Source organism: Heterocephalus glaber, unplaced genomic scaffold, assembly GCF_053883595.1.
Source record: "Heterocephalus glaber isolate CG9 unplaced genomic scaffold, H.glaber_assembly_v1.0 deba00001479, whole genome shotgun sequence".
NCBI lineage: Eukaryota > Metazoa > Chordata > Mammalia > Rodentia > Bathyergidae > Heterocephalus > Heterocephalus glaber.
This window is the reverse complement of record NW_028258316.1, coordinates 13,530,461-13,555,085: the sequence shown is the minus strand read 5'-3', so window position 1 is coordinate 13,555,085 and position 24,625 is coordinate 13,530,461. Positions and strand designations below refer to the sequence as shown.

The window sequence follows — 24,625 nt, the reverse complement described above, 5'->3', positions numbered from 1 at the left end:
TGCAACTTCCAGTCCTTACTTCCACAGACTCCTCTGTGCCACTTAGCAGTGAACTCAACTCATTGTCTCTCCCACCCCAACATTCCTCCTCCCTTCTCCTCTCAGTGACACCATCATTTATCCAGCGACACTTGACTGAAAGCCACCACAAGACAATGAAGTCTGTCTGGACTTGTGAGTTTGTACTGTTTTGAGACATCCAGGCAGAAATACCCACTGGGCAGTTAAACATGTGAGCAGGGAGCCCCAAATTGGACATAAGATGGAAGCTATTAAAATCATATGTAGGGCCAGGGATTTAGCTCAGTGGTTCTGCTGCCTGCTCCAAAAGCTCAAGGACCCGAGTTCGATTCCTGTTATCAGAAAAAAAAAAAACATATGTACACCCACAAACATTCTTGAATTTGGAATACAAGTACCAAGTCTGTAAATCCCAGCTGACATATAGAGACCACTTCTGAGCCTAGAAATTCCTGTTACTAAGGTCACAAGTCTAACTACCATTTGGTCCCTTCCCTAAAATTGGAAAACCTGGTCCACACCACCATCTCGTTTCATAGATTTGCCCCTGTTCATTACTGTCTTTTCCAAAAGCCAAAATTCAATCATAAAAAATAGAATATCAAAATCACAGTGAGATACCACCAACCACTCACTAAAATGACTACAGTCAAAAAGACCAGCAACACCAAATACCATCAAGGTGTGGAACAATCCTAGTTCTCACTCATAGCTTTGGGAGGGAATGTGAAATGGTACATCTGGTGGTCCAGCAATTTCACTCCTGCAGGAAAGTGAATGTTCTCAAAAGACTTGGACAAGAATGTTCACATAATAGCCCCAAATTGGAAATAATCCAAATATTCATTAAGAGAAGAGGAGATAAGAGGATTGTATATCCATGCAATGGACTATGACTCTGCAGCAAGGAACAAATGACTCATATGCACAACATAGACAAATCTCAAAAAATTAAGTTGACTGAAATAAGCCAGACATAAAAGAGTACATATAGTGTGATTCTATGTATGTGAAGTCCAATCACTGGCAAATATTATTCAGTGGATGATAAAATCAGAAAATGGTTGCCGGCGGGGGTGGGGGTGGGGGTATGGTAGAAGGCAAATTAATTTGAAATGTTAATTTTCTAGAGTGAAGCAAATATTTCATGTCTCATTTTAGGGGGGCCAGTAACCCAGGAATCAACAACTGATAAATCACATTGACCCAAACGAATATTTAAGATTTGTGGATTTTAATGTATGTAAATTATACTTTAATGAAAAAAATGGAAAAAAATAATTTTAAGCATCTATAAAATAAACACTAAAACTGAAAATATGGGGCAGAAAGCACATTCATTTCAAATAAAATAATACTTCTATTACAAAAGCACCTGTATAAATGCCCAGCCCCCCCCACTTAATTCATCCATCCCCTTTCAGCCACTCCCCCACCTCATCTCAATGACGTCTGTTATTAGCCTGATGACAGATGCTGAAATGGAAAGAGCACAAGCCGAGGAGACAGACACAAATGCATTCAAATCCTAGCTGCAATTTATAGCTGAGTGCCATGAGCCAGGTACTTGGGCTCTCTGAACCTTTGCTTCCTCAGCTGTGAAATGGGTTAGTGAGACCCAGTCCACCCCCTTCCTCTGGGAAACCTGTGAGACCAAATTACACTTAGCAAGTCCCACTAGAGGCTCAGAAGTAAGAAGGCATCCTCGGCTCTGTAGTTAGCGTCTAGGTGCCTGCTAACAGGTAGAGAGCCACACAGAGCCACCCTGACCAGGGAAAGGTCACTCCCAGCCACTTACTCTGGAGACAGGTTCCTGGCCACTAGAAGGTCTTACCCTAATTGCTTTGCACACCTCCCAACCTCAGCCATTCCACTAAAAACAACAGGATCAGACCGGATAGGAGAACTATGAAGAGCGTTCTCTGGGGGTTCCCAAGACAAGAAAGAGATAAATGTAGAACTAAACTGATTCTGTCTGAAATAAGCTTGGAGGGGCCAGAGCCTTGCCCTCTAAGTGCTCTTCCCCTGCCAGGTAGGACTTGAGCCAGGATACTAGGCCTCCTGGGACATGGTTTGAAATCTCTGGGAACAGGAAATCCTCAGGGATACTTTCAGTCCTGCCTTAGTCAGTCATTGAACATCTGTTACTTGTAACAGAGATAACTTGGACCTGCATCCCTCCCCCATCTGGTAGGGGAGGCAAGAAATACCCAGAAATAACTCAAAAGAGGGTAGAAAGTACACAGTGTAGTCAGAAAGCAAAGAGGTTAACCATAACCTTTACACCACTACCACCCCAGGCCCTGGCCACTGCCAAAGCACTTTACATTTGCTTACTCAAACGGCGAGGTCTCCAGCAGTATTCTTATTTCTCAAGCCAGGAACCTGAGGATCTTCCGGAAAAAATATCTCCCAGTGGGAAGTGGCTAGGCCAGGGCTCCACCCTGCATCTGCTGGTGAGAAACACACCTCCGTATTACCAGGTAAATGAAGGCGGGCTCCAGAGGCAGAAGGCGTGCAAACAGCAAGTAAAGCCTGGAAAAGAGCCGCCTGGGTCTCAGTTCCTTCCTGGGGGGGAGGAGCGCGCTGTTATCTTCGGCCCCTCCTTCCCCCGCCCACAACCAGAGAGAAAATCGGGGAATCTCAAGTGGCCGTTTCCTCTCTCTGTTGCGCTGACATTTTTTTCCCCCTTTACTGTTACTTGGATGTTTTTCAAAAGTTTGTGCAATCTTTCTCCTTAGCTATTTCCCTGACATTTTCAAACGCGGAGGGGTCTCCTGAATGGGAATGAGGGGGCTTGAAGAGTTGAAGGGACCGTTTCGCCTCCCACCTCCCCAAGTAACAGCATGCACTTGGGCTGCGGGAGTTACAGTACCTGAAACTTTCCCCGCTGGGTGTTGGCGTGGTGCTCAGCTCCGAGAGCTCCCTGAGATCTCTGTCTCTCTGCCTGTCTCTGTGGCTCTCTCTCCCCTGCCCTCACTGCGTACCCCACCTCCAGCTCTCCATTCCCAGACCCGCCCGCTTGGCATCCTGTTGTCTGCCAGAGAGCCCTGCCCCACAGCCTGCATGGACCCCTCCTGCCTTTCAAGACTTACTCTGTCTTGCTGTACCCGCCGAGAGCCCCTGTTCTCCCCACCCCTACCCTGCAAGCGCCGTGTGGTAGGGGACACTTGAACCCCCAGTCCCGCAGGCCCCAGTCTGGAAGGCTGGACAGAGGCGCGACACAGGATGGGGACAGAGACTGGGTCAGATCTGAGAGCAGAGGAAACACGGCCAGAACAAAAGCAGGGACACGGGCAGGGCAGACACAGGGCAGCGCCGGAGCAATGGCCTGCTCACCCCCAGGCCCCCGCGCCACCCTCGGGGCCCCTCCGCCCAGCGCCTGCCTCCCGCGCCCGGCCTCCGGGACCCACCTGATCCGCAGAACCCGGGCGCCCTGGGCTGCGCTGACCGTGGCACAGTCGCCGCGCAGCGCCGCTCCCTCGGGAACCCGCGCTGGGCGTGCAGGGGCGGGGTGCGCCTGCCCTCCCCGGTGGGACCGCGGCCAGCCGGACACCTCCTCCGCGCAGCGGGCAGCGGCGCGAGGGAGCGGCGCGCTCTGGACACGGCGGGAGGCGCCTCCGGGCCCGCTTGGCCCGGGGCTGTGGGTGCCAAGCCCGTCCCCGCCCCGACCGCCACCGCAGGGAGACCGGCCGCGCGGGTGCGGGAGTGCTGCGCGCGCTCGCGTGTCTGGGTGGTGGGGAGAAGGTGATTGATGTTTCTTCCATTTTTCACTCAGGCAGAAGAAAGCCTGAAACCAGCCAAAAAGAAAATAAAATCCCTGGTGAGAGTGGCTGGGCCTCTTTTGCCTTCCCTCAGGCCTGCACGTGATGGGAGTGGTGGCAGAGGAGAGGCTGGGGCGGCCATGGGAGCATGGAGGTCAGTCACCCTGGCCACAGCCAAAGGCAGGGGGATCCCCGAGCCTGGGAGGTCTGATATCATCGGCTGGCTGCCGCGTTTGCTTCCCAGGAGGGAGGAGCGCAGATACTGACAGTGACAGAACCCTCTATCTTGCTGGGATTCTTTCCCTCCAGCCTTGAGCTCTGGAAGTGAGAGGCTGCTCACCGGCGCTCAGTGGTCTTGGAGCCTAAAAGTTCTCAAACAAGGACTTCACACAGCCCCTGGCATTCTCTTCTCGACTTATTTAGAACGGAACCAAAAAAGAAAATTTTTAAAATCTATTTCAGAGTTTGTACTTCTGTGCCCAGCGTGACAGCGATTCACTTCTGGTAAGTTGATGAGAGCACATGGGACTGCCCTCATTTGGTTTGTCCCACACTGGTAAGGACATTGGCAACCTTTAGGCTCATAGAGCTTCATTTTACTGGTGGAAATGAAACGATAAAGATTTGTTTTGCCAGGATCATTTGCTGCTGGATATCGTTTTCATAAACTAAGAAATTAGCTTCTTAAAGAATTGAATACATTGGAACTGTAATTTGTCATTAGGAAAATGACACGGAGCGTTGACAGGAAGTACAATAATGTTCATTGTCTCATACTAATGCAGAAGGATCAGAGGTCCGATTGAATCCTAGAAGGACCCACAGAACCTACAGAGCAGCCAGGTGATGATACAGAACTCAAGAGAGTGACATTTCCTGGTGATCTCGGGAAGTGAAGCGGTGGGGCAATGAATCATCAGCCCCACCCTGCCACTCAGGAACGAGGAGGAGCTCGCAGCAGTCAACACAAAGGGCCCTTTGCTAGAGGATAAACTGTGCCATTATTATCTTTTGTGAGCACACATGCAATAGTTCCTTAGCAGTGAGCACCACAGTAAATACGCAAGGAGTGATGTTCCACTTCGTGCATTATTTCCTCCTTCCCATTACTGCATTGAGAATGTGTTGTTAAAATTTCTAGTCCACCAAACTGGATTATAATTTTTTTAAAAAAGGAAAACAATGAGAATGAATGTGGTAGTAGCACAAATGATGGCTTGTGGTGATCAAAAGATGACAACCTCAGACATCACTCTACTACTGTTATGCCCGATAAAATTGATTTTATGGTTCTGTTTGTGTTCACACTGAAGATTTATTTTAGTTTTATGATTGCTTGATAAGCTAAGAGCATGAGAAACTCATGTGTAATTTTAGATTTAGACTTTCAGTAAAAACAAAATAAAAATAATGTGAGCCAACACTTTTGAGTCTGTTACCATTTTCTTTTTCCTTTCGAACGGAAGCATTTGGTTCTCGCAGTCAAACTAGCAGTTCCACTGACTGAATTTCTGAGCTGTAACATACCTTGAAAATTATATCCTAGGTCAAACAGTGGTTTAGGGGTCAGGAGTTCTGGCTTCAAGGCCTTAAAACAGTCATTCTGCTCTTCTAAGACTCATTTGTCTCTTGCGCAAAATTGGAGTAAGATGACTAATATGTGGGAGAGGTGAAAGAAAGATAAGAAGTTACTTTTAAGCTCTCGGTGTCACAGACAGGTGACTGAGAAATTCCAGAAGAAAGGTGGACTGGGCGGATATTGAGTAGCCTTGACCCCTGGATAGACAGCCCCAAGTGCTTCACACTTATGACACTCATTTAATCCTCAGACTGCCCTATCAGGTGGATATGAATCATATCCCCTTCTCCAGGGGAAAAAGGAAAGGCACAGGGAAATTAAATAACTTTGTTTGCCATTTCTCTAGGCATGGTCAAACGCCTTGGGGTCAGAAGACCTTCCCCTTAATACTTCCTTCTTGCTTCTAACAAATGTTTATTGAGGCCTGCTTTAGTTTTCCATCATTGTGACAAAGTACTTGACATAAATCGCTTTAAAAAGGGAAAGGCTTATTTTTGCTCACAGTTTCAGAGGCTTTAGTCTATGGCTGGCTGGTTCCATTATATCATGGCACAAGTGCATAATGGAGCAGCCAGGAAGCAGAGAGACAGGGAAAGAGCCCAAAAGGGGCTGGGGAACAGATATAGTTCCCAAGGTCACACCCCTGTGATCCACTCCCTTCAACTAGGCCCCATCTTCTGTTTCCATCACCTCTCAAAAATGCCATGAAATCATGATCTCATCAGTGGATTAATGCACTGATGAAGTTAGAGCCTTCATGATCCCATCACTTCTCCCGAAAGCCTGTCTGCTGGCAAACAAACTTTTAGCACGTGAGTGTGGGGAGACATTTCAAATCCAAATTATTACAGGATCCTATATCTACCATGGAGAACAATGTAGACAGTACCATAGTCCAGGCAGCCCAGTAGGAGGCAGAAAGTAAACCAAGAACAATCCAATTCATCACGTCAGGACCACTGTGATCAGGGACACAGAGGTCTGGGTAATGGGGAGGCTCAGACCTCAGAAAGGGGTTCGCTAGAGGGAGAGTAGGGGGACAGTAGCTGGAGCAGAATGGCATGAGAAAGACTCGGGGTGGGAGGAAAAAGGTTTATGAGAGGACAGAAAGGTTTCACCATCATGAAGGTAGCAACTTTCCTCAAAGCCATTATAAATTCTAAACAAATCCCAGTACAGTTTTTGTGGAACTTAATGAACTGCTCCTTAAATTCGTATGGAAGGGGCCAGGGATTTAGCTCAGTGGTTCCGCCACCTGCCTCGCAAGCGCAAGGTCCCGAGTTGGATTCCTGGTACCAAAAAACAAAGCAAAACAAAACAAAACAAAATTCATACGGAAGAGCAAAGGGCCAAAGTTAACTGAGACAGTTCTGACAAAGCATGAAGGGAAAGTGGGGACACCTGCTCAACCAGTTTTCAAAATGCACCATGAAGCTATAATCATTAAGGCAGTGCAGTGGTCCCATCTTATCAAAGGGATAAGTTCTAGAAACCCAGTGGATGGCTGAAACTGCAGATGCCTGAAACCAACTGATGATGCTTCAAGTTACAAGTTTTTTATTTTTATTTTTTTTTACTTTACAATGGTATAAAAGTATATGCACACTCTGTATCAGTCAGTAGTTACTACGGAAACATATAACACAAGATATATAAATATTTAAGAATTTATAAGATTGGCTTACAAAGGCCCCCCACAGAGTTGGATGATGGAGTCTAGAGGGTCTGTCTGCACACTAGAGACTGAAGGATTTAGTTGAAGGTCTAGAGCTCCCTGCAGTGTTCCCTGTGAGTCCATATCAGGAGGCCGAGGGGCCTGCGTTGGAAGGCTGAAGAGTATGTGGAAGGAAGGCTGAAGGATCGGAGCTGGAAGCAGACGAGTCTGCACTGCAAGGCAGGAGATGATGTCCTAGGTGAATGTGGAAGCTCCTCCAAAGGAACGGAACCAGCGTGTTCTTACTCACTTCCCCTTTATAACATCCAGGCAAAGAGCTGCCCTAAGGTGGATCTCCCACACCCTAGGGTGTGGAATTGCTGAGCCAGTTTATTGAAGCTTCTCTTAACCAAACTTCTCAAATTGATACAACCACTCAACCATCACACACTCATTTTCACTTTCTCTACAATTATCAGTAATTACATGAGATATTCAACACTGTTATGATTTACATCTGAAATGTCCCCCAAAAGTCTCAAGTGTTCAGAGGTGGGGCTTTCAGAAGGTGATTGGATTATAGGGGTGCCGTATTTGTCAGTGGATTGATCCACTGATGAGTTCAAAGCTGATTGTGCTCTTAGGAGCTGGAGGCAGGCTGGAGAAGATGGGCCCCAAGGCGTGCCTTCAGAGGATATGGCTCTTTCTGTCTCTGCTTCCTGGCTGAAATGGGTTTCTTCTACCCTGGCCTTCTGGAATGCTGTTTCTGCCTTGGAGCAAGATGACTGAGGACTAAACTCCTGAAACCATGAGCCAAGTAAACCTCTCCTCCTATAAGTTTTGGGTGTCAGCTATTTTGTCCCAGCTACAGGAAGGCTGACTAATACCAACAAATTATTATAAAATTAGCTTTGTGTCAGATTATTGTGCTCAATTATTGGTTTATATAAATGTGTTCTGAGCGCATTTAAGTTAGGTTAGGCTAAGTTATGATGTTCAGCAGGTAAGGTGTATTAAGTGCATTTTTAAAAAATTAAGTTTATTGGTACATTTTAGGTATACATTATGATCACATTCGTCATTGTGAATTTATACCTGCACATGATATATCTTAGTTTTTTATTTTTTTCCCATTCCCCTTCCCTCCCTTCCACCCCTCCACCCCTCCCTTTCTGACTTCAAAAATGAGTTTTAGGATGTAACCTCATCATAAGTCAAGAGGCATTTGTATATAGCACTTTGATTTTCCCTATACATATACATCTATGCTATGGAAAAGTTTATTTAATAAATTAGGCACAATAAGATGAGCAGTAATAACTAATAATAGGACAATTATAACAATATATTTAATAAAAGTTATTGAAAACTTGTTAATTATCTCTGAAATTTTACACTTAATATTTTCACTTTGAGGTAAACTGTGGGTAATTAAAAATTCAGAAAGTAAAAGCAAGGATAAGTGGTGACTACTGTATAGTGTTGGTGCCAGGATGGATTATTAGCCCCACAGATGAGAATAAGGATCCTTGAAAGAGACCCACATGTGTGGAAGCTGGGGGTGTAACAGAGGTAGAACAACTCAGTGGGGGAAAGAACAGATCGTTCAAGAGGCGTTAATGGGCTGGGGATTTAGTTCAGTGGTTCCGCTGCCTGCCTCGCAAGTGCAAGGTCCCAAGTTCAATCCCCGGTATCAAAAAAAAAAAAAAAGAGGTGTTGCTGGCACAGAAGAGAATTGAAAACAGGTGTGCAAACAAAAATCTGTACAGGAATGTTCATAGCATCACTATTTCCAATAGTCAAAAAGTGGATTCAACCCAAATATCTGTCAACTGAGGAATGGATAAACAAAACATAATCTACCCCTATAATGGAATATTACTCAGCATCAAAAGGAATGTAGTACTGATTCATGCTGCAACATGGGTGAACTCTGAAAATATTATGCTAAAGGAAAGAAACCAGACAAAGAGGGCCATATATTGTATAATTCTATTTATATGAAATATTCCAACTAGGCAAATTCAGAGTCAGAAAGCAGCTGAGAGGTTGTCAGAGTCTGGGAGTTGGGAAGAGAAGGAGACTGCTTAATGGGCTCAGAGTTTCCTTTTGAGGTCATGGCTAATACTCTGGAACTAGATGGCGGTAACTGTTAACACAATACAGTGAATGTTCTAAATGCCATTGAATTACACATGCTAAAATGACTTAATTATTTTAAATATGACTTTATGCTATATGAATTGTACCACCATTTAAAAATATATTGCTGGGAAATTGGCTACCCATACAAAAATACAAAATAAGAATAGACTTCCCCCCTAAACACTCCATGTAATAATAAATTAAAGACTTAAAGGCAAAGACAAACTTTAAAACTTTTAGAAGAAAATATCCTTATACTGCACAATAGATAAGTGTACACATACACAGCACTGCCCATGAAGAAAAATATGGATGAATGTGCCACATTAAAATGGTAAATACCCAGGAAAAACTTCTCAGCAAATTAACAGACAAACTCAGCGATTGAGAGAGATATTTGTAACCTAGGTAACCAACAAGGATTGGTATCTAGACTATATAAGGAACTCTTGCAAATAACCAAGGCAAGGCAAAAAGTCTTCCTCCATGTCACACCTGACTGAATTCCTGGATGGCATGTCACTGGACTGGGCACTTGTCACAACTGAACAGGCAAAACTTCTTTATCAGCATGCCCAATTAGTCAATGGCCACATCCAATCTGGCACACTGCCACTGCCCCAGGACACACACTGTCCCTGGACAAATGACATCAACATGTGGTGGCTGGAGGTGGGGACAAGTTCTTGGACAAATGCAGAACTTGCAGTGAGATTTCTGATGTGCTGCCTCATCTAGATGGTCAGCTTCTAATCGCTTCTCGGCCCTTTGGCTAAGATCAAGTGTAGACAGAGAGGTTCTTGAGGGTTATTTTGTTGACCCCACTGACTTGGTAAAAATCTTGTCCACTTCCTACGTGTCCACTTAGCTGAGGCCTTTTGCTGCCATCCTCTACCCTCTCTCACCTTGTCCTCCTCTCTCTAAATAAAGTCCTTTTCTTCCTCAGATTCGGTGTCAAAAATGCTGAGGTGAGGTGACCTGTGGCAAACAGGGTTTGGAACGTACATCCAGAAAGTTCTTGGCAGGGAAATTGCCTCCTTGTGACCTTGGAGAGGAGAATTATCTATAAGGGTAGGCAGAATCAACATTCTCAAAGTGTGAAGAGTGCTTCTCACAGGAACAGTGGATGAGAGGAATTCCAGCCTTCCACAGAACCAGAAAAATACAAACCCCCAGGCCCCCAAGGATGCCTGGTCCCAGGCCTCATTTACAGATGAGGAAATGAGATCCAGATGGAGGAGCAACTTCCTCAAAACCACAGACTTGAAATTTTCAGAGCTAATTCATTCCTGAGGTTGTCACCCCTCAGCCATAGGCAGGTGGGGAAATTTCCAGGTTCAGAGGTGTTTTAAAGAGGCTAGCAGAAGGAGTAGAGTTAGCCAGGAAAAGAGCAAGGTGAGTGTGAGATCTGGCGTTAGGAGGAAGTGAGCTGTGCAGAACACTTCAGAGAGGGTGTCAGGCAGGGAGGACTTCCTGTGCCAAGGTGCAGGGGAGGCAGTGGGGAGCACATGGCCAGCCAGAGGGGCCCAGTGAGGATTGGTAGCAGAGAAGCTTAGGGAGTCTAAGCTTTTTATTTTTTTTTTTTTATCTGTCCTGAGAAAGGAGCCCTTGGAGAATCTCTGAGGAGGGAAGGGGACACAATGGAGCTTGTGTTTAAAAGGAATGCATGGCTGGGGATTTAGCTCAGTGGTTCAGGCGCCTGCCTCGCAAGCGCAGGGTCCCAAGTTCAATCCCCGGTACCAAATAAATAAATAAATAAAAGGAACACTTCTGTGTTGGTCACCAGAGTCAGTGCTGGAAAATGAAGTCATAAGGAGAGAAAACAAAGGGGAGGGGGAGGGGGAGGGGGAGGGGGAGGGGGAGGGGGAGGGGGAGGGGGAGGGGGAGGGGGAGGGGGAGGGGGAGGGGGAGGGGGAGAGAGGTTCCCCTGACTTAAAACTGGCACCAGATCAATTGCTTTTCTTCTGGATTGACAATAAGCAAGACGAGAAGAATTAAGTCTTCCATCAATGCCTCTGTCCTTTATTGACCCCAAGAAAATGCTGCTAAAATCATTATTTCCAGGGGAGGAAATATTCTATCTTCTTACTTAGTTATGTGCTTGGAAGTCCTTTCTTTTCTAATGATATTAAATTCTACCCAACATTTATAGATATCTAATTTTAAAAGGCAGAAACAGGTAGAAAGCCAAGTATTTTTATTCTCTTGGGTTTAGTTTTCGAAAACCTGCCAGTGCTTACAAGGGCCAAAGAGTCCTGCCAATTGAAAGAAAAATTTTACCTATGCAACCAAAATTTATAAAGTGACATTCCATCAGTTTTACAAATATGCTCCTCCTAACCTTTAAAAAAAAGGTCATAGAAGTAATTAATCTACTTGAGTGGACAGAACCTTTGCTGTGTAAACCCTTTTATACTTTTGAATTTTTGTTCCATGAGAATGTCATCTGTTTTTAAAATTAAATACATAAATAAAATTTGAAAGCATAAATATAAAAAGCCAATGCACTTGATCTTCTTAAGAGTTTACTGTTTTCTTGCCTTTGGAAATAAATATGAATCTAATAAAACAAAACTGGGATGGGCGTGGGTTCAAGTTTTGTCCCTATAATTCCATAAACTGTGCAACCTTAAGGGAGAAAAATCACTTAACCTTTCTGAGCCTCAATTATCTTAACTGTAAAATAGGGAATAAGATCATTATTTCTACTTCCCGGGGACTAGTAAAGATTTATTTATTTATTTATTTTTAATTTTTTTTTTTGTTTGTTACTGGGTATCGAACTTGGGTCCTTGAAGATTTTTTTAAAAAGACATAATGTCTGTTCTTGCAAAAGGGCCATAAGTGTAAAAAGGCACCAAATAAATGTGAGTTCCTTCCATCAATTATATGACAGATTCTTTGAATTTTTCAGTCACCAAGTCATGTGGCTTTCTTCTTTCCCTATATCCAGGCCCCTGCATACAAGCCACCTCAGAGCATTTGACCTCCCCTGACCACCCCACGTAAGTGACACCCTCACTCTATCACTCCTTGTCCCCTTATCTGCCTTACTTTACTTTTCCCTGTGACACTGAGGATCAGGTGAATGAAGCGTCCCTTCCACGGGCAGCCAGGACTTCGGTCATCTTTCTGATCAAATCTCCCTGCGCTGTGCCTTCATGTATCCTTGAGCAAAGGAGTGAACGAAGGAAGGGCTGAGGCCACCCTAGCCTTCCCAAGACAATGAAGATGACAGGGCAGAAAGATGAAAATCCTTGGGTCTGGGGAAACTAACTATCTCTGTTACCTGAGCCCAGCTGCATGTTTAAGCCCCTTTGAGTCAGGTCTCTGCCTCCTCGGAACTGATGTACTCCTAAAGGTTACCTGTGTTCGGGCCAGAAAGAAGATCTCCCAGGCAACCAGGGACCTGAGTGCTGGCAGCTGTGCTGCTATGTGGGTGCCCACCCTCCTGGGCTCAGGACTCCTAGTTCCTCAGTGACAGCAGCTCCCCTTATCCAAGCTCATCCTTGGAGCTGGCTCACAGTAATTTGCCTCTGAGGTCAGCCCTGCAGGTTCCTTAGGTCACTGCCTGCCATAACAGAATATGCCTGAATGCCACACCTCCCATGTTCTGCCTCGGTTTCTGTTTACCAAAGCCTGACTTTGGCCATTCACAAGGGAGAGTTGGGCACCTTTGAGCAAGGGTAGGAGGAGGGAAGAGCAGAGGAAGGGACCGTAGACATTCCTCAAGCCTCACCAGAGTCTGGGTTCTGGAAGTGGTGGAGGCTGGCATCCTGTTCTGCTGTAATGCCCTGGGAGGTGGAAGGACTTGCCTGGTGTCCCCAGAAGCTTGGACCAGACTTCCAGGCTCCTGGTCTCAGCCTCAGACCCTCTGTCCTACCTTTGGAACCACAGGGTGATATGTCCAGCACAGCTGGGTCTGCAGAGCAGAGGGCAAAGCTACCATGTGAACCCATAACCTCTGTTTTACAGATAAAGACATTGAGCTTGGGAAAGGTGAAGCCCAAGGTCACCCAGCTCCTGACGGTCAGAGCTGGAACTTGAAGCCAGGGCTTATGTGCCACTGTTTAATTGTCGTGACGACAATGCCCCAATGTTACCGTCTTTGCCTTGTGAATATAAGGGAGCTGAGACTTGGGGTAAACTTGCCCAGGGTCAGAGCACTGCTAAATACCATAACAGAGTTAGAGTTTGAACAGAAATCTATCAGACTCAAAACATGGCCATTATGCTAGGTTTTACTTATTAAAAAAAGAGAGAGAGACAAAAATCTGTCTCCATTTGTTCTGGCTTTTGATCTATGAGAGCCCAGCTTGGTCTTCTTTGTTGTAACCTTGTCATCAGGTTCCTGCTCAGAGGCTCTGTGCCTGGGTCGTTTGTCCCCTTACAAGACAGCCCCATGGTTCCCCAAGTGCTTTGCCTTCTATCTCACCATCCACTCAGCCCCCAGGCCCACACACCAGGCTCCCTGGAGGCCATCTCACTTCCGGAGCAGAAGTTACAGCCTGGAAGACCCCAGAGTTGTCAGTGGCAGCTCAAGCAAGGAGAAAAAGACCTGGATCATGATGAAGCTGGATCCCATCCTGCCTCAACCTTTCCCAGCTGGGGGCTTTGGGCAAGTGGCTGCTCCTTTCAGAAACTCAGTGTCCTCACCTGTATAATGAGGAATCCTACATGGCAGATGTGATGAGAGGAGGCAAGTGAGCACCTGGCTATACGGGACACCTATGATTATCATCAGGATACTGAGGAATGAACCTCAGGAGGCAGAATGTCAGGAATTGTAACAGGCCACTTGGGAAGGTATTAGGAGAGATGGACATTCAAATTATAACAGGGCAACAACCAACTTCTCTTTCCCAAGAATCCAGCTTTGTGTCTCTCTGCACAGGAAAGGTGGGGACAGTCCCCACTGTAAATCCTTGCTGTGGCAGCTGATCTCTTCCATGCTGAACTTCACACGTGCTGGGGTCCTGACAAAACACCTATTGCCTTGACCACAGATCAATCCTGGAAGATGTCAATGCTTCTGTCTGTAAAGTGAGGACAATTTGTTTAGAATATTTATTGAATACCTACTATGGGCTAGACTATATGCCTGGAATATAAGTTCACATGTGCTGTGTGCAATCCATGCATGGATAGCATTTTGACCCTTTTCTGTAGCCCTTGGGCCCAGTGTCTTTTTAGGGACAAGAGTGGGACAAGAATCCCTCTGGATGTCCAGCTTTGTTGCTACAAGTAGCGTTTATGTCAGCCCTCTGATTGACGCCACTCTTTCAGTCCAATCACGTGAGACTTAGCCAGGCCACTTCTACCTGGAAAGCCCAGGCTTGAATTTCAGCTCATTCCAGAAGACACTCCACTGTCACCTTGTTGTGTGACCTGACCAAGGGTCTTTCCCTATACCCCAGATCTATACAAAGAATCTGTACAAAGAATCAGCGGGTGGGAGGGTCTCCACAGGCCTTCAGGCATCTATAAATCAGCACAATGTCTTCTCTGAGGTTACCAGGCTTTGATCTTGAGCGAGTGACTTTACCTTTCTGTGCCTCCTCTGTGCAATCAGCAAAATGAACATAAAAATTTACTAGAGTTGAGAACAGAGCCTGGAAAGAACCAGGCACAACATGTGAGGTGCTGTCCTCATCACTACCACCTTCACCACCACCACCGTCATTATTAACATCATCACCATCACCAACATCATCAATACCACCACAACCATTATTATCATCATCACCATTACCACCATCACTACCACTGCCATAACCATCACCACGATTATGACCACCATCAGCACAGTCATCACCACCACCACCATCCTCAGCAACTAGCCCTAGTAGGTGGTTGATTGATGTGACTGGTATGAACCAAGTAGACATCTGGGCAGAAGCCCTTGCTCAAGCAAGTTTCTGCTCTTTCCCTTGGCCTCAGCCCTTTCTTCCTAAGATGAAGGGTTCCAGCTTGATAGCTGGCACAAGAGAGATAACCTATGGCCACAGGCTAGACCTTTTCCTGGATACAAATGGTTGGTTCCTTTTCCAAATTCTTCACACACTGGGCTCCAGGTCAGATTTCTTTCTCCTGTTTTCTTCTCTTTCTCCTCCTCCTCTTCCTCCTATTTCTTTTCCTCTTCCTCTTCCTCTTCTTTCTCCTCTTCTCCTGCCCCCCGCCCCCCGCCTTCTCTCTCTCCTCCCACCATAGGAGGTCATTAGTACCTTCAGTCAAAGACAGTTCAGGTTGACCTGAAGGAAAGAAAAAAGCTTGGAGCAAGGTAAGGCAAGAAATTTTTTCAGGTTGGATTTCTTTTTTTCTTTTTTTTTTTTGTTAATTTGGATTTCTTATAAACCTAACACAGTGCTATAGCCACTCATCCCCTGAGACAGATACAGACTGGGAGAGAGGGAGGAGAGAGAAGACAGGGGAGGAAAGGCAAGCAAGGAGAGGAGAGAGAAAGCAAGAGGATAAAGGTGGAAGTGAGAGCAGGGAACGCAGAAAGGACTTGAGGAGGGGTTGTAGGAAGAGGCCTCTGATGCAAGACCTCCCTAGAACCAATGCCCCTCCATAATCATTGATTACTGAGAAATCAAACTGGCCATGTGCCTGGAGGGCTGCCATCCCGACCTGTTTGTTGTCTGGTGTGTATGTGATGGTGTGTTTGTGAATGTATGTGTGTGCTTGAGTAGGCATCTGTGCATGTGTGGATATACTTGTATCTCTGTGTGTCCATGTGTCTACCAGTCTACACAATATCTGACACCTATTTGGTGCTCAATCAATGTCTGGTACCTGGATGACTGTGTGCAGGTGTGCACGTGTATATCTGAAGGAATATGCACGGGGATGCATGTGTGCAGCTGTGTCCGTGTCCCTCTGTGTTCCCCGGAATGTGCCTGTCAGTGCCTCGAGCTGCGGTGGGGTATGGATGGACGAGTGTTGTGTGTTAGGCGTGGCCCTGCCTAGGTGGGCTGGGTGTTTGGTTTTTGAGTGCACATTTCAGAGTGTGCTGCTGCCCACGGAATGCAAGGAAGCAGACATTTGGGTGTCATTGTGAGTTGGTTTGCAAGTGTAGCACCTGGGCTTGTCTTGGACATGTGGCTGTGAGTGTGCATGCGAATGCGCCATGAGGGTGCATGTGCCTGGCACCTACAAGTGCAGGTGAGACAGTCGTGATGCAGTCAGAAAAAGCACAGACAAAGTCCTGTACCCTTAACCTGTTACTCATAAAAAGCATGATTTTTGTTTTCTCCTAATAGCATAGACAGCTAAGTTAGGTAGAAATATTATAGGAAGTCAGTTAGGTAGGGCTGGGCCCTCGAGAGAGCCAGTGCAAAAGACAAAAACACATTACAACTGTGACTGGAGGCGCATCAGGCAGAGGCCAGACCTCAAGACAAAGACAAAATGACCAGGCCCACACATATTCCCCCCAAAATGAGATAAATGATAACCCCTGGTCTAATGAAACCTAGATAGACATGAGTCCCCTCGGTGGGTGACCAAGACCCTGGAACCCATCCCTTCCTGAGAAGCTCTTTGTTCTTTCCATGTATGCTTGCTATATGACTTGCTCCCCACCATTGGATCACTATTACATAAGCGACTAATCTTGTAACCTTATTGGTTGCTCATAGCTTTAATCCATGTTGTACCCACACGGTTGTGGTTTATAAAACTTCCCCTAAAAAGTGGGGCCCTTGGCTACCCATTTGAGACCCCTCCTGCCTCTCAGGAACCAAAATCTCCACCTCTCAATGGATATTTCCTACTCTTAAACTCCGTTGTTCCTTAGAATTCATTTTTCAGTTTTGGAAAACATGAACTTGACGTATCTGACAACTAGGAGGTTGAGAGTTATAATATTTCCCTACATCATTTAGAGATCTGTAATTATTCCTATATCACTAAGATAGGCAGGGACTTAAAGGCAGTGTTTGCTAAAAGTCCTGACTCTTCACTTGGGCCTACAAATGCTGAGTAGATAACTAAAAGGAGAACAAAGGGCCGGGGATTTAGCCCAGTGGTTCCGTCGCTTGCCTCGCAAGCACAAGGACCTGAGTTCGATCCCCGGTACCAAAAAATTAAAAATTAAGGAGAACAAAGCCTGACCTTCATTTTCTTTTTGTGGTTGTTGTGGTGTTGTTGTTGTTGCTGGTTTTTAGACAGGATCTCACTATATACTTCAGCCTGGCCTTGAACTCACTGTGTAGTCCAGGCTGGCCTCAAATTCATGGTGATCCTCCTCTCTCAGCCTCCTGAGTGCTCGGATCATAGGTGTCCGCCACCATGTCCAGCCTTGACCTTAATTTTCTTTCTTTTTAAACAATTATTTATTGAGGGCCTGGGATTTAGCTCAGTGGTTTCACCGCCTGCTGTGCAAGTGCAAGGACCCGAGTTTGATACCCCGTACCAAAAAAAAAAATTATTTATTGAGTTTATTGGTACATTTTAGGTATACTTTATGATCACATTCATCATTGGGAATTTGTACCTGTACATGATATATCTTGGTTCTTATTTTTCCCATTCCCCTGCCCTCCCTTCAACCCCTCCACCCCTCCCTATATACATAAGCTTTGTTTCTGCTTTTTTCTTCTTTTCTTCAATTTTTTCCTTTCCCTTCCTTCCTTTCCCTGACCCCTCCCTAGTTCCTCTACCCATTTGAACATTTTCTTCCTATTTCACAATATCTATTATGTATTTTGGTTCTCATTTACACTTTCAGTTTCTCACATCAGAGAGACTATTTGGTATTTACACATGTGTGTCCTATTTATTTCACTTAAGAGTGTGGCCTCAGGGTGTATCCATTTGGCTATAAATGTCCCAAGCTTATCTTTCTTTATGGCCAAGTGGTATTCCATTTTATTTTTTTAAAAACCACACCTTCTTTATCCAATCACCAGTTGATGGGCATTCGGGCTGTTTCCAAGAATTAGCCATTACAAACTGCCATTATAAACATGGGTGTGCATGTATCATTGTGGTATGATGCTTTTGATTTGTTTGGGAAGACACCCAGCAGGGTTATAGCTGGGTCAAATGGGACCTCTAAGGAATCTCCACATTGATTTCCACAGTGGTTGCACCAGTCTGCACTCCCACCAGCAGTGGAGAAGGGTTCCTTTCTCTCCACAGCCCCACCAGCATTTGTTGTTAGTTGATTTCTTGATGGCAGCCATTCTTTCTGGAATGAAATGGAATCTCAGTGTTGTTTTCATTTGCATCTCTCCAATGACCAGTGTTGTTGAACATTTTTTCATATGTTTATTTGCTGATTCTACTTCATCTGAGAAATGTCTATTCATTTCAGAAGCCCATTTTTGGATTGGTTGACCTTCATTTTCAAAAACCCTGGGTCAAATTCTTCTTTGCTTTGTCTGTAAGCATGTTACTCATCTAGGGAGTGTTTGTCTAAAAATTGGCAAAACAAGGTTTACTAGCCTTAAATTTACCTCTCTCATTCTCCTTCAAGATAGAGAGCAGCAGATAAAAGTAACTTAAGCACTCTGCAGAATTTAAAGGGACATCTGATAACCAGCCAGTTCCAGGCACACCCACCCACCTTGGGGTGACACCTAAAAGTCCCAGCCATTTCAACACAGGCTGAAATGTGCACTCACATGCCAAACATTCAGCCCACCTAAGTAGGGCACATCTAACACCCAACATTCATCCATCCACAGCCCAGCCCCACCCCAAGGCATGAACAGGTGCATTCTGGTGAACAAGGGGAATGCAGATGCAACACCTGGGTCCCAGGAAGAACAGAGGCTCACATGACTGAAGCCACCAAAACCAGAGACCAATCACCCCTCTTGGTGATGCCTCTCAAGCCATGAGGATTCCTCCAGAGCTATGAAATCAGGACTGGGATAAGGACCAGCCACACACCGGCCCAGCTCAGCTAAAGCTTAAAAGCTGGCCTCCTGCATTTGTGGGTGGGCTGGTCTGAATCCCTCTGTCAGAATGTGCCCCTCCAGCTGCTCAAGCTGGAGTCCTTTGTCTGTCTTTATACTCTCCTTTATTAAGGGCTGCCTTGATCTTTGTCAGTTCCTCAGGCTAAGGTCCCTTACCATTTTCTCTTATGTTTCAATTAAAGTTCCCCCCGCCTTAGTTCTAATCATGCCTTAGTTCTAATTTCTATTACATCCAAAAAAAGAACCCATGCTAGTTGGTGACAAAAGGGGAGGGTGGCCCCAGGTCCAGATGGCCCTTGGACCGTTTTCGCACCCTGAGGCAGGAAATGCCTGTGGTCTTCCTTACTGGTCAGTTCCCCTTTCACTTAGTGGGGGCTGGCAGGGCTGCAGCAGCCCCTAGCCATTCTCACTCACCCCGAGTTTGGCTTCCTTTGTGGGACCCAGGGGGGTGAGAGTGCAGGAGCTCCACTGAGGCTCCTGCATAAACCCTGACACTGAGGGTCTGGGGAAAAGTCCATGGTTCTGGCTCTACAGAGGAAGTCCTCATTCTGGCCCCTTCTACTGCACTGTAAGCCAAGACCCTTACTCCCACTAGCTGTGTGAGTTTCAGCACCTGCAAGTGGGATGGATGGATGGATGGATGGACAGGTAGATAGCAGCCTGGGCTCAAGCTCTGCTTCTACCCTGGGGTGGAGTATAAATGGAATGGATCTTCTGATGTCAAGATGGATCCCTGATTCTGGTAAGATTGAAAGGGACCTTTGAACATGAAGATCTCTGAAGGAGTCTTTGAATATGCAAAGAGGATGCTTCACGTTCCCCTCCAGGTGCTTGTTTTCTACGGAGGAGACCTGGAAGTCTCAGAGACCTGGAACTCACTGGAATTTGCTTGCCTGGGAAGGGATGTATCCCCTGGGCCACACAGCACCCAATGACCATTGTCTGCTGTGGATCTCAGAAAGTTAGCCTTCCAGTCTCAAGTCACAATTTACACTTTAGAGCTCCCTATGGGGTTTGGTGAAGACCAGCCAAGATCATAGCCTTCCCTAGCTTTCTTTCCCAGCTCTACCCTACATCCTGGAACCTGGAGAATGCACCTCTAAGAACTTCCTTCTGGGAGAAGCCCCTCCTCCCACAGACAACAGGAAACACCTGTCACCCTTGATTCATTTTTCAATACATAGAATCCCAGGAGCTGGGGTATGAGCTAGCTGTTACCACACCATTTTATGATGAGAAAATGGAGATTTATGGAGGACAAAATGAAGTAATAGAGAATATAGTCCTTAGAATGAATTAAGAAGCCATCAACTTGAGCCTGGCAGCCAATAAACAGCCTATTAACCATGGCTGCAGATTCTCCAGCCCTGGGGTCAAAAGGAACCGGAAGCTCATCTGGAACTGTGAGACCAAAGAGACTCCATTTTGCCAAAATGCACCACTCCCCTAGTCTCTCACAAGTTAATGATTAAAATGTGCTTGCTTTGGGACAAAAGACAAAGTTCCTGAGTTAATTACCCAGCCATCTGTTTGCCCGGGAAATAAATGTTCCAGCCCCACTATCCATAGAACAAGCTGTAGATGTGCTGACTGTCGGTACGTAATGGTCATGACTATTAGTCAGTGTGTCTGCTGACCATCAGTACGTGACAGTCGACCACTAACCTTTGTCCCTCTTTTCCCTCGTAAAACCCACATGTAGCCACCCCTCAACCCCGATGTATCTAGCCAATCAGAAATGTACACTTCATGCTCGCTAAATGTTAACCAATCATGTAACTGCTAAGTGAAAGATCTCTAAACCTTGCTGTAACCTCTATAAAAACCCCGCTAATTTGAAATTCGGGGCTCTTGATCTCGATCCGCTGCGTCGGTGACAATTGAGAGTCCCTGCTCGAGCTTGAATAAATGACCCGCGTGCGTTTGCATCGGAATCAGCTCCTTGGTGGTCTTTGGGGACTTCGCGATCTGGGCACAACAGAACCTCCAGTCTGACTTGTCTCCCTTGTAGCCAACTGTGCCTGTGTATCCAGGTTATACTTTAACGCTTCTGGATGATAGAAGGCTCATGCCCTCTAAAGAAGCACTTTCTACTATTCATCTCCTTTCATTCATCCACCCAGCATTTTTAGTATATGTGCTGCCAAAGCAAGCACCCACCCAGCATTTTTAAGCACCTACTCTATGCAAAGTGTGAGGATGCCAGACTGGTCGGGGAGGTGGCCAACAGAAAACAGCCAGGGAAAAAAGCAACCATAAAAACTATTAAGAGAGGGACAGGATGCCTTGAGGACTTATGGTAGGGAGAATCTAGACTTGCTTAGGGAACACAGGGGGGCCTTTGCTGAGGAACAGCTGAGGACTGAGCTGGCATTTGAAGGATGAACGAAAGCAACAAAGGGTAAGGGAGGGAAAAGTATTAGAGGGAGAGAGAAGAGCAAGCACAAAGGCCTGTGGTGGGCAGGAATGGAGAGTGACAGGCATGCAGCCCTGGAAAGAAGGCAGTGAGAAGGCTCAGAAAACAGGCTGGCATGATTGGGCGTGGCAGGCAGGGTCCAAACCTGCAGTCACCCTGAGGACAGGCCTGGGCCTCCACCTGCTGTTGTCAGAGCCTCACCTTCCATCTCTTCTCTGGACAAAGTGACTCCTCCCCATCTGCTGGAGACTCTCCCTCTCCCACTAGGATTCCTGTGCACACTCCCGCAGCCCCCTCCCACCCCAAGTGACTCAGAATGCAGGCATCTGAGGACCTCACAGACACACCTAAAAGCAACTGTTTCCACCCAAAATTGCTTCAACAAGCAGGGTCCCATTCACAGTACGAGGGTGCCAGGTGGCCAGAACCAGAAAAGCAAGTTTCCAGGAGTCAGATAAACCCATGGGAGCAGGCCCAGGTTCTCCTCTTGGGCCCCCACTACCACCCTCTCACATACACACAGGTGTGTACACTTCAGACTGGGCTGACATTTACCCACAGGGTAGCTCACCTGGGGTTAGTGGTTTGTCAGAACAGGAGGAGGAGGAGAAGGAGGAGCAGGAGGGGGAAGGGGGAGGATGCAGCTGCTGAAGCTGAGTGGGGAGGAGGCCTTTGGAGGCAAAGAGGTCTGTGGAGAGCTGCCCAGAGAACACCTGCCTCCACTCCACCTGCTCCACCTTCTCCCCAGACCCACTTCCTGCCCTGGGCCCCTGAGCTCCCAGCATGCCTTGCAACCAAACCTCCGGGACAATGAGGTTTTGGCTGATGACTAAAGCATATTAATATAATGGGCTATAAGGTCTATACTGAACATTTTATATATACACACACCTGCAGATACACACAGAAACACCAAACATAGTCACACTCATGTGCACACACACACTTGAGACTGTAGTTTCCATTCCTGTTCAAATGTAACCCTCAGAATTATCAGGGGGACCTGTAAAGCACAGACCCCTGGGCCACAGATATTGATTACCCTTATGTCCAAGTGAGGCCCAGGAATCTGTCTTGTAACGAGGTGTGGAACAAGATTAATGGCTTCCCAAAGATGCCTACACCTGTAGAGAAGGTTTGTCCTCCAAACCTTAGCCAAAGTGACTCCATCTTGTAGTAGGCCGCTGTTCAGCTGTCCCGTGACCTCCGCCAGGTGCTGAAACTGTGTCAGACTGCAGCACAAGGTCCTCCACCTCTGCAGCAGGACAGTGCTTACTGAGACTGCCGGAGTCCTCAGTAAGGGTGTGACAAGAGCAGAGTACACACACCTTCCTCCAAGGACCCTTCTTTCCTGCTTGTAGCCCTGCTTTTATTGTTTTAATTACTGCTCTATAAGCCAACAGCTCAGCAAGACGATTTCAGTAGCAATGCAGCCAGCAATCCTCCACCGCTATAAGTCACCCTTAAAAAACACACCTACACACCAAGCTGGACTTGTCTGAATCATTCTTTGGACAGTCAGCACCCTCTGAGTTGAGAGACTTTTCTTTTCTGCCTCTCCAGGACATTTATGCAACAACATCTTAATTCTCGCACCTGTGAATTTGTCCTGTGACACGCCAAAGGGGGATTGAGGTAATAGGCAGAATTAAGGCTGCTATTTAGCTGACTTTAAAACAAAATTATAAAAGTCTCAATTATCTGGGTGCAATGGACTGAATATTTGTATCCCTTTAGATGTTTTCTAAACTTTTTTTGAACCCAGGGCCTTGCTCATGCCAGGCAAGCACTGTACTCCTGAGCTGTATCCTCATCCCTTTTAAAATTTTATTTTGAGTTGGTCTTGCTAACATTTGATCCTCCTGCCTCAGCCTCTTAAGTAGCTGGGATTACAGGCAGACACCTCCACACATGTTTTACCTTCTAAAATTTATGATACAATCTTAAGATGTAATACGATGGTATTAGGAGGTAGGGATTTTGGAAAGTAATTAGGTCATGAGGGTGGAGTCCTTGTAAATGACATTAATGCCCTTTATCAAAGGGACCTATGAGAGCTCTCTAGCTCGCTCTCCACCACATGAAGATACAAGGAAAAGATAGCAGCAGGTTGCTGGAAAAGGACCTTCTCTAGAAGCAGTCCTTCTGGCTCCCTGACCTTGGACTTCCAACCAGTCTCCAGAACTGGGAGAAATAAATTTTGTTGCTTCTAGGCCTCCCAGTCTGTGGTACCTAATTGTAACAGCACAGCTGGATGAAGACACTGGGTGAGCCCAAGACAAGAGTCTTTATTTTTCTTTATTAAAAATAAATTTTAGGGTTGGGGATTTAGCTCAGTGCCACCTCCCTCACAAGCACAAGGTCCTCAGTTCAATCCCTGGTACAAAAAAAAATTTATTTTAATTTTATCCCATTCCCCCCTCATCAAGCTCCCTCCCCTCCCTATGTACAAAAGCTTGGTTTCCATTTTTTCCTTCTCTTTCACTTCTTTTTCTTGACCCTTCCTTCCTTTCTTCCTCCTCTTCCTCTGTTTCTCTTCCCATTTGAACATTTTTCTTCCCATTTCTTAATACCTATTATACATGTTAGTCCTTATTTCTCCTTTTGGTTTCTCACACCAGAGAAAAAATGTGATATTTAAACACGTGTCCGATTTATTTCACTTAAGAGTATGGATTCAAGGTCCATCCATTTAGCTATAAATGTCTGAAGCTCATCCTTCTTTATGGCAGAGTAGTAGTCCATCAAGACAAGAGTCTTTAAAAGGGCCAGGAGTGGTGGTGCACGCCTGTAAAACCAGCACTCAGGAGGCTGAGACAGGAGGATCGTTGTGAGTTCAAGGCCAGCCTGACTTGCATAGCGAGACCCTGTCTTAAAAAAGCAAGTAAACATTCCCAATTCATTCCTGGAAGCAAGTGTTACTTTGATTCTAAAACCAGGGAAAGACACAACCCAGAAAGAGAACTACAGGCCAATCTCCCTAATGAATATTGATGCAAAAATCCTCAACAAGATACTGGCAAACAGAATACAAGGGGTCATCAAGAAGATCATATACCCTGACCAAGTCGGATTTATCCCAGGGATGTAAGGATCGTTCAACATTCGTAAATCAATAAA

The 24,625-nt window shown here is 45.9% G+C and overlaps 1 protein-coding gene and 1 long non-coding RNA gene across 48 annotated transcripts in view; one reads left to right on the top strand and one right to left on the bottom strand.

Moving 5' to 3' along the window:
- The window catches only part of Ggta1 (glycoprotein alpha-galactosyltransferase 1 (inactive)), a 69,758-nt gene extending 66,196 nt beyond the window's left edge, over positions 1-3,562 (bottom strand). For 18 of the 46 annotated variants that reach the window (XM_087183240.1, XM_087183239.1, XM_021262139.2 and 15 more), the window contains exons 1-2: positions 3,435-3,531; positions 2,359-2,556 (exon numbers count right to left, since the gene is read on the bottom strand). The gene's annotated coding sequence lies outside the window, so the exon portion shown is untranslated. Of the gene's footprint in view, positions 1-2,348; positions 2,567-2,896; positions 3,051-3,434 lie in introns of those variants that run through there. The other 28 variants (XM_087183245.1, XM_087183269.1, XM_087183243.1 and 25 more) reach the window with 10 other exon arrangements.
- A 27-nt stretch (positions 3,563-3,589) lies between these two features.
- On the top strand, positions 3,590-5,208 carry LOC110350188 (uncharacterized). 2 transcript variants are annotated; one of them, XR_002396609.2, is made up of 3 exons: positions 3,590-3,721; positions 3,800-4,289; positions 4,571-5,208. It is a non-coding gene; the product is annotated as an uncharacterized LOC110350188 (long non-coding RNA). The 2 variants fall into 2 exon arrangements; XR_002396611.2 differs by lacking the exon at positions 3,590-3,721 and having other exon boundaries at positions 3,747-4,289.
- The last annotated feature ends 19,417 nt before the right edge of the window (positions 5,209-24,625 follow it).